The sequence below is a fragment of the Peromyscus maniculatus genome, chromosome 6 (genome assembly GCF_049852395.1).
Source record: "Peromyscus maniculatus bairdii isolate BWxNUB_F1_BW_parent chromosome 6, HU_Pman_BW_mat_3.1, whole genome shotgun sequence".
Classification (NCBI taxonomy): domain Eukaryota; kingdom Metazoa; phylum Chordata; class Mammalia; order Rodentia; family Cricetidae; genus Peromyscus; species Peromyscus maniculatus.
The window spans coordinates 36,698,862-36,714,317 of NC_134857.1; the positions used below are offsets into that span (position 1 = coordinate 36,698,862).

A 15,456-nucleotide genomic window follows, 5' to 3' on the forward strand; every position below is an offset into this window, starting at 1 on the left:
TGGTGTACTTTCTGATGCTAATTTCAAAAGAAGAGTACTTTCTTGTCTTCTTGAACGGAGCAGGAAAACTAAAGTCCAAATGAGCAAATCCATTTGAGTGTAAATTCCTTTGGCCTCACTGACCTGCTCTTTAAGGACTTACAGTTTGCTCGAATGATGTCACTCTATTTGTAACTGAACAACCTCAATAGACTGCTAATGGTATTCGTTTAGATAGACTTCAGTTTGTGGATTTTTTTTATTATAATTGCTGATCATTTTGTGTGTCACGAGCTCAGCAATCAATACTCGCACACACTGCAGAAGAGGTGGGTTTGTGATCAATGGCCCTTCCTTCCAAGGAAACACAGCCAAAAAGAGCAAGCACTGACATGCATTCTGTGATTCTCAATGGTTTTTCTTTTTCTTTTCTTTACTTTTTTTTTTCTATTTTGTTTTTATTGTGGACTCATAGCCACCTTTCTTCAGGGAAAAATTACAAATTAGGGGGGACTAGTAAAATATCTACCTCTGACATCATGATAAAAATGATATCTGCTATGAAGAAGAACACTAAGAGAGGGGTGTGGGGGTGATTGAAAGTGTTTTCCTTGATTGGTGGTGTCCCCCCCATCCCAAGCATCTTTAAAGGTGTCTTAAGGACCTACACTCATCACAGCCTGTAGGACTTAGTTTTTAACTGAAACGTTCCCCAATCATTGTCAGTTAGCTCCACTTTCGATTTTTATACATTCACTGATCATTGAGAAGACAGGTTTCGTGAAGAATTAAAAAAGATAATTTCAGATGTATCACATAAAGCAGATCTCTGTCTCTCTCTGTGTCTCTGTCTCTGTCTCTCTCTGTGTGTGTGTGTGTGTGTGTGTGTGTGTGTGTGTGGGTGTTCCTTTTCTTGTTTGGAACAAAGTGGGTTTAGATTTATTCTAAAGTTCATTGACATAAACCTACATGTATCTACAGATACATGTGTTTTGCATATTTTATAAAACCCAGTGTTTAATGCCAAGAAAAGAAAACTACCTTGAAAATGTTGACACATATTTGTGAGGAACTGTAAAAGACATTCAGGGAAGGAAGGGAATTAATTACTCTGTTATTCATCCGGTTTTCTGGAGCAGGTTTGTTTAGTGTGTTGTAAAGACCTTAGTATTTTTCGAGAGGGAGGTCTATGCTCCCTCCTAATGAGAATAGGGGTCACGCTGACCCATGAGAAGAGCAGTTAGCTAGAGAGAAAAAAAATTGACAATTACGAACAGCATTTTGAAAAGAAAAACAAAACAAAACATCCGGCCCTTCATTCCAGTGAATAAGCCAACAAATGCTCCTCACTCTGTTATTGCCCTTTACAAAACAAAACAAAACAAAAACAAAAAACAAACAAACAAAAGAAAACAAAAAACCCTCGACTCATCTGAACTTCAGAAACATGGAACACTGGAGAAACTTTAAAGGAAATGCTTGCTGCTGGGATGCCGACAGGCAAGGGAGGAGCTCACAAAGTGCGTCTAAAAGAAAGAAACCCAGAAGCAGCAGAAGGTTGGGAGGAGGCTGCGGTTGGTCGGCAAATGCATTGTCAAGTTTTCTCCTGAATCTTGAAATCATGACCACTCAAGGGTCCTGAATGCGGCAAGCTACGAGCAGTTTCCGACCGCTGTACTGTGATCTTATTTTTGTGTGTGAATGCTACACAGACTGACCCGGAGATAAGCTGTATCTTGAAATCTCCAGGTAAGTGTTAGACATGCTGAGTCCAGTGACCTGCGCACCAGCATACTCACAAGCAGCCACCAGGACCTCCTGCTCCCAGGCTGCTACGTGATTTGGGATTAAGTATATGGAAAACTTGCTGGTTTCCTGTTCCAGCTGTTTAGAGAGAGCTGGGTAGGAGTGGATAGGACCCTGTGGCTTGTCATTTATTTATTGCCACTGTCTGGATTGTTGACAGTAGTGGCAAGCCACGTCCCTGCACTTACTAGCAAGGGAAGTGTGACACCTTGAGGACAGGAGAGGGGGTGCCAGGAGCCCAGGGCAGCAAACGGAGTTGCAGGGGCTGGGTTGGGGGACGGGGCGGAGAGAGAATTCGTCCCATCGGTTGACCTGCGGCATGGGTGTTTGCTTACTATGGTAAGAACAGAGCTTTCTTTCCAGTGTTGGGTCCTTTTGCTAAGTGAAGTTCTGCACCCCTGCGGGGCCCCACCAAAGCCCAGATATGTGTCTGCCAGGCATCCTAGACCTAGGGGTCGGTCCTGGTCACAGACTTAGATGTGTGACAGCGACAGAGTGTGGCGAGTCACCCTGCCCACTGGCTGACCTGTAGCGATGCTCCCCGGGTGGCGCGTCGCTGTGTATGTGGGTCCTTTCCACCCGCTCTTGGGGAGGTGCGTGGGATGCGCATCCGCGGCTGTCGGGCCGACCCAGGGTGGGTGGGGGCGGTCCTCCAGGCTTCTCTGTGGCCACCTTGGGAACGCAACTTTGCCAGGGTGTAGGGTAGGAGGAGAGCATCAGAGCTGGGCGGGTGAGGCTGTAGTCTTGGGCACCCCGCCCCCTCCCGGGCCGCCCCTCCCCCGCGCCCCTGCTCTGGCTCTCCAGCATCCTCACTCCGCCCAGTTCCGTGCCAGCTGCGTGGGCTCCGGCTTCGTGCGGGTTTTTTTCCCCTTGGAATGCTCCAAAACTCGGCAGCGACTACGGAAACCCCATCGGAACTGACCGGCTGCGCTAGCACGGGGCGCAGCACTGGTGCCGCGCGCCAACCGAGCCCACCGCAGTCACTTCAACCACCGGATTGCAACTTTGCAGGTAAGAGAGGGTGCAGCCTCCGCGCTCCAAACGCTGGCCTCGCAACTGGGATACTGGTTAAGTTTCCCGAGCCTCCTGGGAAGCAGGCTCCCTCTCGGGAGGCGGGCATCCCTTAGGGGTTACGAGTCACCAGGGTGCAGCAGCTTGGTTGCTTTTTAAGGTTCGGGGAAAGGCTTTTGCGAAGCTTTCTTTTGGATGACCGGTTGAGGGGGAGTTTTGGGGGGTGCTCCCAGGCTCTCTCTGCCTCGCATTGTAAGGCAGGGGTGAGGGCGAGGAGCGAACCCCTGGTGTGACTTACATGGTAAACAAAGGATCAGCCTCTACACCAAAGGATCAGCCTCTACACCCGCGGTGCTGGGAGCTAGGTGGTTACGTTCAGCCTCCCAAGCTTTAGGAGAGGATGGAAATGGCACGGTCCTTAGGCACACACTGTGAGCCCTACGTCTCTCCAGCAGGCGCCGAGGCTGAGGGCACGAAGGGAGTACAGCGATCGCTGTTCTGTGGGTCCATTCCCCTCTGCGTCATTTTCCTTCTGTGTCAGGCAGCAAAAGCACTTTTACGCATGTGGTGGGACCAGGGATGGTGGTTCCTACTTCACCTGGCAACCGAGATTCCATCTGAACCAGGGACCCTGCTTGCTACCTAAGGAGATAGGTTGGATCCATGGCGCAACTTGTTGTTTCCAGCTGCGAACTCAGCTGCCTTTTGTGACTCCAGGGCGGGGGGTTGGGGGGGGGGTGCGGATTGGAGAGAGCTGGACAGAGGGACTGACGACCTCGTCACTGTGTCCAGTGTTCTCCAGGCACTGTGGCGTGTCCCTGTTGTAGACACGGTTTCTCAGGGGAGCCCTACCCGTTAAATTCCGCTGCTATAAAATGCTAGCGAGTTACTTACGGAGTAAGAAACCAAGCCAAGGGAGTGGGAACGGGGAGAAGCTTGCGCTGTGCCTTTAAAATGAAATTTAGAACAGACTTGTAAAACAGAATAAAATAAACCACATAGAATTGCTGGCTTTTCTATCGTAGTTATCACAACGCAAAGCTCTTAAAAATTCTTTAAGGAGAATAAAAGATTTAGCAGAGGATTTTTTTTTTTTTTAAGATTCAGATACTGAGAGTAGGAGTTGGTGGCGATGTTAACCGTGTTACGATTTACTATTTAAAGTTATATTTGTGACGCCTACTTCTGTTCCTCTGGACAGTAAATCAGGAAACATCAAGTATTTAAGAGAAACAGAGTAGTAAGACATAGGGGTAATTCTGTCCGAAATTCAGAACCAGGATCAAAATTGGGGTTGACATGATTGACGTGAATGGAGCTCTTTTACAATCTCTGCGAATAGTGCGATTGTTTACGGGGGGGGGGGGTGTCAGTCAGTCTTGAGAGGGCAAGGTAAATGGGCATTCATCAAGGGATTTGTGGTTGTCTTGGACTAATGAAGGGTAGGACAGGTGGAGGGAGAGTGCTCTGGTATGGTTTCTGAGTAAGATTGTAGTGCGCAGCTCTGCCCTGCCTGAATGTTGATCAGAATCTCTACACTGACAGGCCTGAGGAAAGATAGACTTAGGCCAAGAAAGGCAGAGTTAGAAAACTAACAGGTTGATGAGAGGGATACATCCGAGTTGCCTCGTATTCCTCTGAGTGGATGTAGTATGATGAAAAGATTTGCAAGTCTGAACTTTGAGAAGTTTATCAGTTAGATCTGAAAAGAACATTCACATTCTATTCGCAGTCTATCTATTTAGACTAGACAGAAAGCAAACAGCTTTTTGGCTAGATGTGCCAAGCATGGATGGCCTTTGTGCAAATCTCTGATCTTAAGAAATGAAGTACATTTCAATTTTCCTCTTTATACCTATTCTCAAAGAAAAGAGAGGGACTAGATTTACAATCTTATATTGTTTATTCTTGTGTTGCATTTATTTCTAGAAGGCCAAGATCGAAATGTGTAAAGTGGCTGCTTTAATTATCAAAATAGTAACAGGCCAAATAGCTTTCCACAGGACAGAGTCTGAGTCAGTTTGTACTTTATGGAGATTGGCAAGCTGTCTGCTTACCCCTTCTGTTCAGGGAACCTTTGAAGGGCGTTCTTATTTAGTGTACATACTTCAAACTCGGAGAGCCATATCCATCCAAACAGCTAAACACCTACCTGGTCCAACACCCTCATCCAGAAGACAGAGCACAGTAAGCTTCCAGCAGCAACTCATGGCGTATGAACTACTGTTTATAGTGGATGTAAAAGGCAGATGGCTGTTTTTCAGTTCTCAGTGGCTGTGTCTACAGATAGGTGTGGTGAAGCACATGACATTAAAACTTTACTTGAAGGAATTAGCCTTAAACACCACTGTTCCTGAACTGAAGGGGAGAAGCAGAAACTATAGACAGTCATTCTATTTTGGGCACAATCATTAATTTTTTATGATACAAAAATAGTAAACGTTTCTGGTCATCCAGGCAAATACTATATCAACTTACTATATTTTAAACCAGATCCGTGTCTGAAGAGCTACAGTCCCTGGAAGAGTGTGCTTGTTACCTCTCTGAATTAAAATAAAACCTCTATGTTTTTGAAAGTACTCTATTTTCATTCCCTCACGTTTAATCTCCAGAATAACTTGTATCAATTTAATAAATTAACGTTCTATTTATCAACCAAAGATTAAAATGAGGTCCCATTTCTACATAGTGGATATACTATGGCAAAGATAAAGATAGGCATACATATGCTCAATAATAAACTTTTAAATAACAGTGCTCTGAGAAACCAGAGATTTTGTAAAATGAAGATGGACACACGAGCGAACCAGAGTAGTCACTAGGAACATAAACTACCGCTGAACGCTTTCGTTTGAAAATGTCACTTAGATTTTTTTTAACAAGCTGGGTGAATGGGGAGTAACAGGCTGTTACATTTCCTTCTAAAATCATCAGTGCCAGACAGTCAGGAGCTCAGATTCCAACGTACATCTTGTCCTAAACTGTGTTGCCTGAGCTAACTAGAAACTGGTGTCAGTGACTTATTTAATTCCCTTCCAATACCATGCGCTTTTATTAAAATGACTCTTATGAAAACGGCAGCTGTGAAAACCCCGCTTGTGTTCTGTCCATCCCCCGCCCCTGTAAACACTCACTTGGATGTTTATTTCCCTCTCGTTACAGTGATGACTTACGTTCTCCTTCCGAAGCTTTTGGTTTCTCACCCTTCCTCATGCACAGCTTCAGTATTTCAGGAGAGTAGAGGTATTCTTTGTAAGTCAGAGACAAACACAACACGGCTGTGCTTCTTAAATGAACACAGATTCAGACCTGACCATGGAGAACTTTCCTACAACAGTTATGACAACCACAAAATAACCTAGGGACAGAGACAGACATTTAGGAAGAGTCATCTAGAAAACTGAAAGGTAAAGATACTTCTATTGGCAGTATGTTTACCTTAAAATGATCGCAGTCCATGAACTATTTGGTAAAAGCAATGAAGTGTTTAAACCTTTTAAATATCCCTGTGATGTGTCTGACTGTTCAGCTTAAGTAGGGTAGGAAGGATGGCAATCCAACTACTTGATCTATTATTGTAGTGGAATGTTACACAGTATTCCTTCCGACATTAGTTTTCTGTACAACACAACAGTGTCACAGAATGATGGCTTCCTAAGATATGACATAATAACCTGGGCATAGTCTTATGCTCCAAACTGGAATAAATTTAACATTAATTTAGATAGTAATATAAAAATATACCTTTATCTAGCACAAGGCATTCTCTTTGAGAAATAGTAATTGCAGTAAAATTAATAATAAATATTAATTAAATATTGCCCATAGTCTGCTCTTATCTTTTCAAAGTGTGTTGAAGAAGTTACCCTAATTAACTCCTTTGAGCCAGTAAGAAGAAGAGTGGGTGCTTATTTCCGACAGAGGACAGGAGAGACAGAGAAGGGAGGAGCCAGTAGTTCTGGGCACCAGCCTGGGCCAGTCACTCATTACCTTCCCTTCCGCTTAGAATTTGAAGTGTGGTCACTTTTTAGCAACTTGGAAAAGGTGAACTGCTCAAACATCATAGTCTAACTCTGTGGTGAATCAGTGTGTTGGAAAAAAAAAAAACCTACGTATACCTGCCACCTAAGCACACTGGAGGCTGAGGTAGAAGGGTTCTGCGTTCAAGAGCAGCCGGGACCACAGAGGGACAGCGTGTGAAAAACGAAACAAGACAACAACCAAAATAAAATAGAAAACAACCCAAAGGAAACACACAAAGAACAGCAAAACACCCCTGAAAAATAAGAATTACATTTTTACTTAGTTCCTAAAGTTGAATTGTATTTTCCCAACTAGTTATTTCTTTCAAGTTTCACGTACTATAACATGGGAATCAAACGTCTGTTCCTTTCACCGGGACAGAATTAGACACAGCATCCCTGAAGCAGAGCGGGAGCTGAGCTGCTGGGATCGCACAGGCTGCCTTTCTGTGTCCCGACTGCTGCACCTCGACCCCGGGGCTGTGCTCTAACCCCGTGTTACACACACACTCAGCCCAACCACGGACGCTGCTCAGGCACCCTGATTCCAGTCGTATTCCTGAACATATATGTAATACACACGGGGAAGGAAGTTCACGTACATGAATAAAATTCTAGGTTACACATTTTTCAAAGCAATGAGGAGAGCTTCTTACATGAGTTTTCCTCCAAAACCCACCACATCTTTAGCGATTGATAGCATTCCTTTGTGGAAAAACAGTCCAGGCAAGACATGTTAGATTTATATTCCATTTATCAATCTTATATAAAGTGTTAAGACTTTATATTTATTTTGTTTTTGAAATTTTAACTAATTATTTCATGACCCTTGGTATTTGACATCCCAGAAGATACTTAACAGTTGGTAAGACATTTTAGTACATATGACATGGTGTTTTTAAGTGGATACATGCATTTGAAATATTATATACAAAATCCAATTGGCATGGCACTGAAAGAGGACATCTTGGAATGGACATCATATTAATATGACACTCAACCCTGAAATACTACCCACCTACCCACATATTTACTGCCTACTTGTAGATGGATAAGTGAATAAGCAGATGAGTTGCATGTGGGTTCCTGAATTTTCGGGCAGAGTTTCCTATGTCTAGAATAACTTTTCCTTTTGTTTCCTGGAAGACTTTTCTCCCATCACTGAAGCCTTCTTTACCCCCAGAGCCCTTATCATTGACTCTAGAAGTTTTGTCCCGATGTCTCAAGTATAAACACAGGCAAAGCTCGTTAGATGTGCCTTGCAGGTGCATAAAGGCCTGTCTGCCTGTGGAACTAGACAGTAAACACCTTTAAAAGTGAAAATGATGTTTCAGAATATGTGAATTTTTCACAGAATTAGATTTCTATAGATATTGTGCTTTTGTAGTTGAGCAGAGTTCATTTTTTACATTTTCATTATGTCATACTTGTGACAGATGACTTTTCGCATACTTACTTAATGAAGCCAACTTATAATAATATTCCCCTTATATACATGTGTGGTGAATGCCACACAGTTTTTTACATTAAAAAATAATTTTCCAGTTGTCATTCAACAGAGATAGCATTCAGTCACCTAGTTGTTGTGGAGGGCCCATCATCACGGGATTCCTACAGCTGATCGTCAGTTGCTTCGATTCAAATTCTGCTATGCTAGAATTCCTGAAGTTTTCCGTCCACTGTGCTATGAGGGGAGAAGTCAGAAATGAGAGAGCCCAGACACAGCTGTTCCCAGGAATGCACGCTGAACCGAAAGAAGCCATAGCTTCCATCCATGATTATATTTAGCAAATTAAGTTGAAAGTTCATGTCCTAAATTTGACAGAACATGATGAACCATTGTAGGCGGTATGAGTTTGCCATTTGGTCTTTTTACTTGAACTTTGGAAACTACAAATCAAAGGTTAGTTCCTCCAGAATCATTGGGCTAGGCTGCTCAATATTCATTTTTTTTGAATGAGTCAAATCAATATGTAAGGATTGATTTCTGTGTTTTCTCTGTTCCACTCAGCGTCTTTCTTTTAAAGCCTTTGTCTGTAGTAACTGGTCACAGAGCAGTGTGAATTCTCAAACTGCAATGGAAAGATGAGCCAGGAGGCTTAGTGTGTGCACAGGGGCCACAGGGTAGAGAACTCATTGCGGGTTCCCTACTGTCACCACGGTGAGCAGCCTGTTAGGCAAAAGTGTTGCTCGTGCTGAAAAGAAGGAAAGATGATGCCCCAAAGACCACACTGAAAGCCCCACATTGGACGCTCCTCTGTAGCCACTGTAGTTGGACAAGTACATCTGGGTCATATTGAATTTCACCTATCACCCAACACATACAGAAATGTATGTACACATACACACATCATGCGTTTATGTATTTGTATGTACACGCACACATGTGTATGCATTAAATAAGAAGTAATGCAGGAGAGACAGGCTCTGAAGATAAAGGCACTTGTCACCAATGACCTGAATTGTCCCCCTGGCACCTACATGACTCTAGTAGCTGTCCTCTGACTTCTACATACATGTTGTGATGTGTGCACTAAGAAATACACATAAACACACAGAATAAATACATTTAATAAATAAATTGAAAGGCCTATAAAGAATGGATTTTTTTTTTAAGTAATGAAGAGTAGGAGCCTACTCTTATACCTTGTCAGAATTTTTCTTTTCTGTGATCTATGCAGAGCAATCAGAGTGCCACCTGTAAGGAAGGCTCTTATGGCCTCTAAAATTAAGGAGAGGGAACATTTACAGCTAGACCTCTCTGTATGTGCTATGCAAAATGGAAATGTTGGCAGAGAGGACGGGTTTATTTGTTTATCTGGTTCATTTTAACCTCACAGCTTAACGTTTTGATTTGCGGCGTGCTGGCACTTGGAGAGCTGAGCTGCGTTTTCATTTAGCACTCCAGCACGTTCCTGGAACAAAGTGAGCCAGCAAATGATTTTGCCCTTTCATGAATAAAAGACGCTTTAATGAAAAAATATTTCATTATAATGGTACTTAGGATAAATATCTTTCCATCGTGTGAAAACATCAATAGCTTCAACCTGAAAAGTAAGAGCTGCCTTGCATTCTGCGTGGACTTTGCAGTGAAACACTGAACCAGAACTCAAAACCTAACTGGATAAAATCCTCAAGTGCTTTCATTTCGGGGTTTGCATTGTTATCGTTGAAAATTTTGTACAATTATATGGAGAAAGTTACTCCCTTTTAGCATAATGGTCATAATTATTCACAAAATACAGAAGACTCATTTCAAATAATAGTGTCTTAGTCTCTGATTTAAAAAAAAAAGAATATCTGCAAAGAAAATGTATAACCCATTGAGAAAAACAGACTGAGTGTTTGAAATGATCCATTTTTGGGTAACATAGATAAATAGAGAGCCAAAGCAGGACTTGTTTCAGTGTCTTTAAAGGAAGTTTTTCACTGTATGAGTTATTTTCTTATATAGATCTAGAGGCAAGCTAAGATCCTCCAACCGTGTGTGTATATATATATATATATATATATATATATATATATATATATATATATATATATATATGCTAGGATTATGTGTCAAATATTGAAAGTGGTTAATGAATTTTATTTGTAAAGCAGATTCTGTCTCTTTTCCTTGTATCAGTGCTCTTGGGACTTGTGGAATTTGGTTGGATAATTTTAATCCTAGTGAAGTAAGTAGACAACTGAATCAGAGACAGTGCTGTCCGAAGGATTCCATGTACTCTTAACTCATCTGTAACGTTTGATACCATCTGTTGCATATGCTCTGTGTGCCCTCTGCCTGTGGATGGGGATTTTCAGTTTTGTAGCTGGTCCTGGGATTCAGATACTTAGAGAGCAGAACACAGAGCTGCCAGCATAACTGCATGCTCTCCTCAGCCTTAACCATGCCAGGCCTTTCCATATATGTGATGTGACGAAGCTTTATGTTTATGAACTCTTAGAAAATTGTTGTAAGGTCATCCTGACAGATTACTGATGTTGACGTACTGCTGATATTAAAGTACTGGAGATACTTTATTTTTACAAGTTTAAATTTTTAATTTCTACATATACAATAAATGCATTCAAGTTATTTCCTTGACACCTTTAACAACATTTTGAGTGTTTGGTAATTATTTGAAGTGTAAATGTAAGATTAACCAATATAGAAATATATCTCTTTACCATTACTCCAGAATAGATAAAATAAACTAGAATATCATGTTCATCTTTTGAAAAATACATTTTCTATGTTGAGCATCCAAATGTATTTTATATGGTGGAAGAAGTCCGAGCTTGACAGGTTTGTTCTAGTTTTTAAAAAACAATTATTGGTGCCAGAAAGGTAGCTCAGTGGTTAGAGCGCTGGCTGCTCTTGCAGAGGATCCAGGTTCAGTTCCCTGCACCCACATTTGCCATGGTAATCCTGCTCAGTACAAGAGGAACCACAGGTTCAGACATTTGGTGTATGTGCTGGGCTGAGGAGCCAATGGGGTGAAGCTACCATCTGTGGGATTATGACTGAACGCCTCTAAGTCAGAATCCCGTGCCAACTGTAGGCCAATTTCTAAACAGTCTTATTAAATAAGAAACACAGAGCCAAATACAGAGGTATAAGCTGTAGAGATCAGAGCAATAGCTGCCAACTAACCTTAGCTCACCACCTCATCATAGCTTCCCAAGAAAGCTTCTTCCTGTCTAACCTGCGCCTTTATTGTCTTCCTGTTCTGCCTTCTCATAGGCTCTAAGCCCAGCCATATCATTTCCTCATCACTGCCTGTCTGTACAGACCTCCAGGTCTCTATGGTTGGTACTGGGATTAAAGGCGTGTGTCACCACGCTTGGCTGTGTCCTTGACCACACAGAGACTCTGCCTGCCATGTGATCGGATTAAGGGCGTGTGCCACCACTTTCTGACTTCTGTTTTTAGCTGACTATGACCTCTGATCTACAGACAAACATTGTTTATTAACATACAAATAAAATATCACATTTCAGCACAAATAAAATACCACCACACACATTAGCCTGTAACTGCAGACTCAGGGGCTCTGGTGCCCTCTTCTGACCTCTATAGGTTCCTGCATGCATACTGTGCACAGACACACTCAGGCCTATACACACACTTAAAATGAATAAATGAATATTTAAAAGAAAAACAATTATTAGTGTATCTGCTTCCTGTTGTGCTTTTATTTTTGGTGGGTATGAACTCCTTCCAGATACCCTGCCTTGTCTGGTTCTGCCGAGGGTTTTAGAGTTCTCTTTTGTGTATCTTTTAGTATGTACTGGCAATGAACTTTCTGGTTTTGATTATTGACTTTTTAAAATATTTTCTCTCATGTTAAAAAATTATTTCAATTGGTTATAATGTCATGGACTGGAAACTCATTTCCTTTCCACACTTTTATGGAATTCAGTGCATACTTAATTCAGTCATTTCTGTAGAGAAGCCAGCTGTAGTTTTGAATTATTTATTTTTATGTGTTTTTATCTTTACTTTAGTTGTTTTACGTGTTTTCTCACTATGGTCTCACTACATAGTTCTGACTGTTCTGGAACTTACCATGTAGACCAGGCTGGCCTCCAACTCACAGAGATCTGCTTGCCTCTGCCTCCCAAGTGCTGGAATTAAAGGCTTCAGCCACCATACCCAGCCTAATTTTACTTCGTTTTTAAAAAGATTTTATGTGTATGAGTGTTAGCTGCATGTATGTCTGTGCACCACATGCATGCAGTACCCTCAGAGGCCAGAAGAGGGCATCGGATGCCCCTGGATCTGGAATTACAAAGGGCTGAGAGCAATGCATCATGCTGGTGTTGGGACTGAACCCACGTCTTTGCAAGAACAGCCTGTCCCTTTAACTGCTGAGCACTCTCTCCAGCCACTAGCATTTTATTTCTATTAGTTATAAAATAATATGCCTTGTATTTCTTCTACTTAGTTCATAGAACATTATATAGTGTGATTTGATATATTTCAATGGTTTTTGAAAACTCAAGGCTATTATGTCTTCATATATAATTTTGTATCATCATTTATTTCTCCATTAAAGTAACAAAATGTTCATGTCCAAATTTTTGTACTCCATGACATGTTGCTAATATCCTTTAATTCTTTTTTTAATGTATTTCCTAAGCATTTCTGCCCCTCGTGTCTTTCTCTAAGCGCTTTTATAGCCCTGTTTTCCCAAAGGACATTTCCCTTACACTCTGTTCCACCATCAGTTAAACTCATTCCATGCATCTCTCAGTTCATTGCTGAGTTTTAATTTCATGGTTTTCATTTGGTTACTCATACTTTGCAGCCTTCATAAGCATCCCCTCATATTTTGCAGTCTTCATAAGTTTCCTCTCGTCTTATGACTATTCTTGAACCTCACCTGATATGTAGGTGTATTTTCGTAGAATGTTTCTTTCTTTTTAATTTTAAGATAAATGGATATGGTAGGGGGCTGGAGAGATGATTTAGTGATTAAGAACACTTACTGCTTTTGTAGAGGACTTGGGTTCAGTTCCCAGAACCCATATGGAGGCTCACAGCCATCTGTAACTCCAATTCCAGGGGACCCAATGCCCTCTTCTGGCCTCCATGAGCGCTGCATGCACATGGAACATAGGCATACTGTGCTGGCTAGTTATAGGTCAACTTGGTACAAACTGTAAGTCATTTTGGAAGAAGGAACCTCATTTGTGAAAATGCCCCCACTAGCCTAGCTTGTGAGCAAGCCAATGTGCATTTTCTTCATTGATGATAGATGTGGGAGGCCTAGATCACTGTAGGTGGTGCTACCCCTGTGCTGGTGAACCTAGATGTTATAAGAAACCAGGTTGAGCAAGTCACGGTAACAATCCACTAAGCAGCATTCTTCTTTGGCCTCTGCTTTCATTCCTGCCTTGAGTTCCTGTCCTTATTTCCCTGAGCTGTAGGATGAAACAAACCCTTGCCTCCCCAAGTTGCTTTTGGTCACGGTGTTCCATCTCAGCGATAGAAACCCCCGCCAAGACAATGGGCATTGGAAAAATTGCAAAGCTTTTTCATCGTCCTCTAGAGAGGACGGTTCATCTTCTGTAATGGACCTACTGTGAGAGTGAGTCATTGTAATGCATGAATTTGGGTGGCTGGAGGCTCATGTTTGGACTTTTTAGTCCTGGTTTGACTTAGTTACCATTTTCTAGAATGCAGTTTGCCTGAGCATTTTGTTATAGTTTCGTGAAGCCAGGTCTTCAGTGCAGGTTTGTGTAAGTAGCTTTCTCTTATTTTAGCGGCTGCCTGGGGTGATAAATGCAGAAAGAAGAGTTGTGTTGGGGCACAGTTTTAAAGTGGTTTCAATCCATTACTGATTGTGCTGGGATTTGGGTCTGTGCCGGAACACCACAGCGGGAACTTTGCAGCAGGGCCAACTGCAATGCTCGTGTTCAGGAATAGAAACAGCAAGAGACTGGGTCCCCACACAGCCCTTCAAGGGAAGGCCCCAGTGACTCAGGGCCCCTCATTAGGTGTCATCTCTTAAAGATTTTACTCTCAGCCAATAATACCTGGGACTGGGGGCCAAACCTTTAACACAGAGGCTCTTAGAAGAGGCTAGGATGATAAATTCGGTCTCTTCTCATTATCAAATTGATCACTGACCACTCTCCTAAGTTCTTGTAGTTTTCTGTCTTCCTTCTTTTGCTGAAAAGCTTAAAAATTTAAATAAGCGTTTTAATCAAAACCCACCGAGCGTCACACTTACTCCTGTTTATCTAGCGTCTCACCAAGACATGGGGGCATTTTTGTAGAAGGTCCTTCCCGCTGTGAGGTTTTCCTCCATCTAAGATGTTGGACCTGAAAGCCCCAGGTAAATCAGGAACTCACTCTGCTTTTAGTTATGTTGTTTTTCATAATGTTTTCAGAAAAAAGTTATTCCATCACCCCAGCACAGTCAGAAGCATCATTTTGTGTTGCTGTTGTTGTTTGTTTTTTTAAAAAAACAAACTTTGATACTTATTTTAAAACATTAAGTTAAAATATCTAAAAGAAAAAAATATATTCATATGATAAAATAATAGTTCATAATTTAACCCATAGAGATAACTACTGCAACAATATTGATAATTTAGGATCATTAATCTGCCATCTTGGTTTAATTGTCACTGAAAGTAATGCCCTATATAAAAAGTCACCAACTCTTTGGCATTGAAAACTTAACAACCATTTGTACCTATTTTGAATTAGATAATTCCTGAGTGCAGCCATATTAATGGAGCACAAATAAGTTCTAAGTAATAGCTCTCTTATGGAAAGTAAGCACATCACTGACTGAGCAAAACGTAGAGGCAATAGAGACGTAGCAATTACATTTCTTTGTTACTGAGTCAAGATTTTAGAGGCCTGTTACATTGCAAGTAATCTTCCTTTGAAATAAATACAAAAGCATGGGAAAGTGCTAGGAATCACTGCTCTTTGTGGTGCCTTGGTTAAGGCTTGATGCAATGTATTTCTTGAAAGTGTTTCTACAGATAGACCAAACACTATATCAAAGGCAGATTAAAAGAGACTTTCCAAACCTGCCTATCAGATATCCACCCTGTTTCTACCTACAATATTTTTATTAAAACATATGAATAATATATGTACTATGTATATTAAATATGACATGAATGAATG

At 41.6% G+C, this 15,456-nt stretch overlaps 1 protein-coding gene across 1 annotated transcript in view; it reads left to right on the plus strand.

The window, feature by feature from the left end:
* The first annotated feature begins 2,593 nt into the window (after positions 1-2,593).
* The window catches only part of Trpc4 (transient receptor potential cation channel subfamily C member 4), a 183,055-nt gene continuing 170,192 nt past the window's right edge, over positions 2,594-15,456 (plus strand). The window contains exon 1 of the mRNA XM_015996343.3: positions 2,594-2,796. The gene's annotated coding sequence lies outside the window, so the exon portion shown is untranslated. The remainder of the gene's footprint in view (positions 2,797-15,456) is intronic.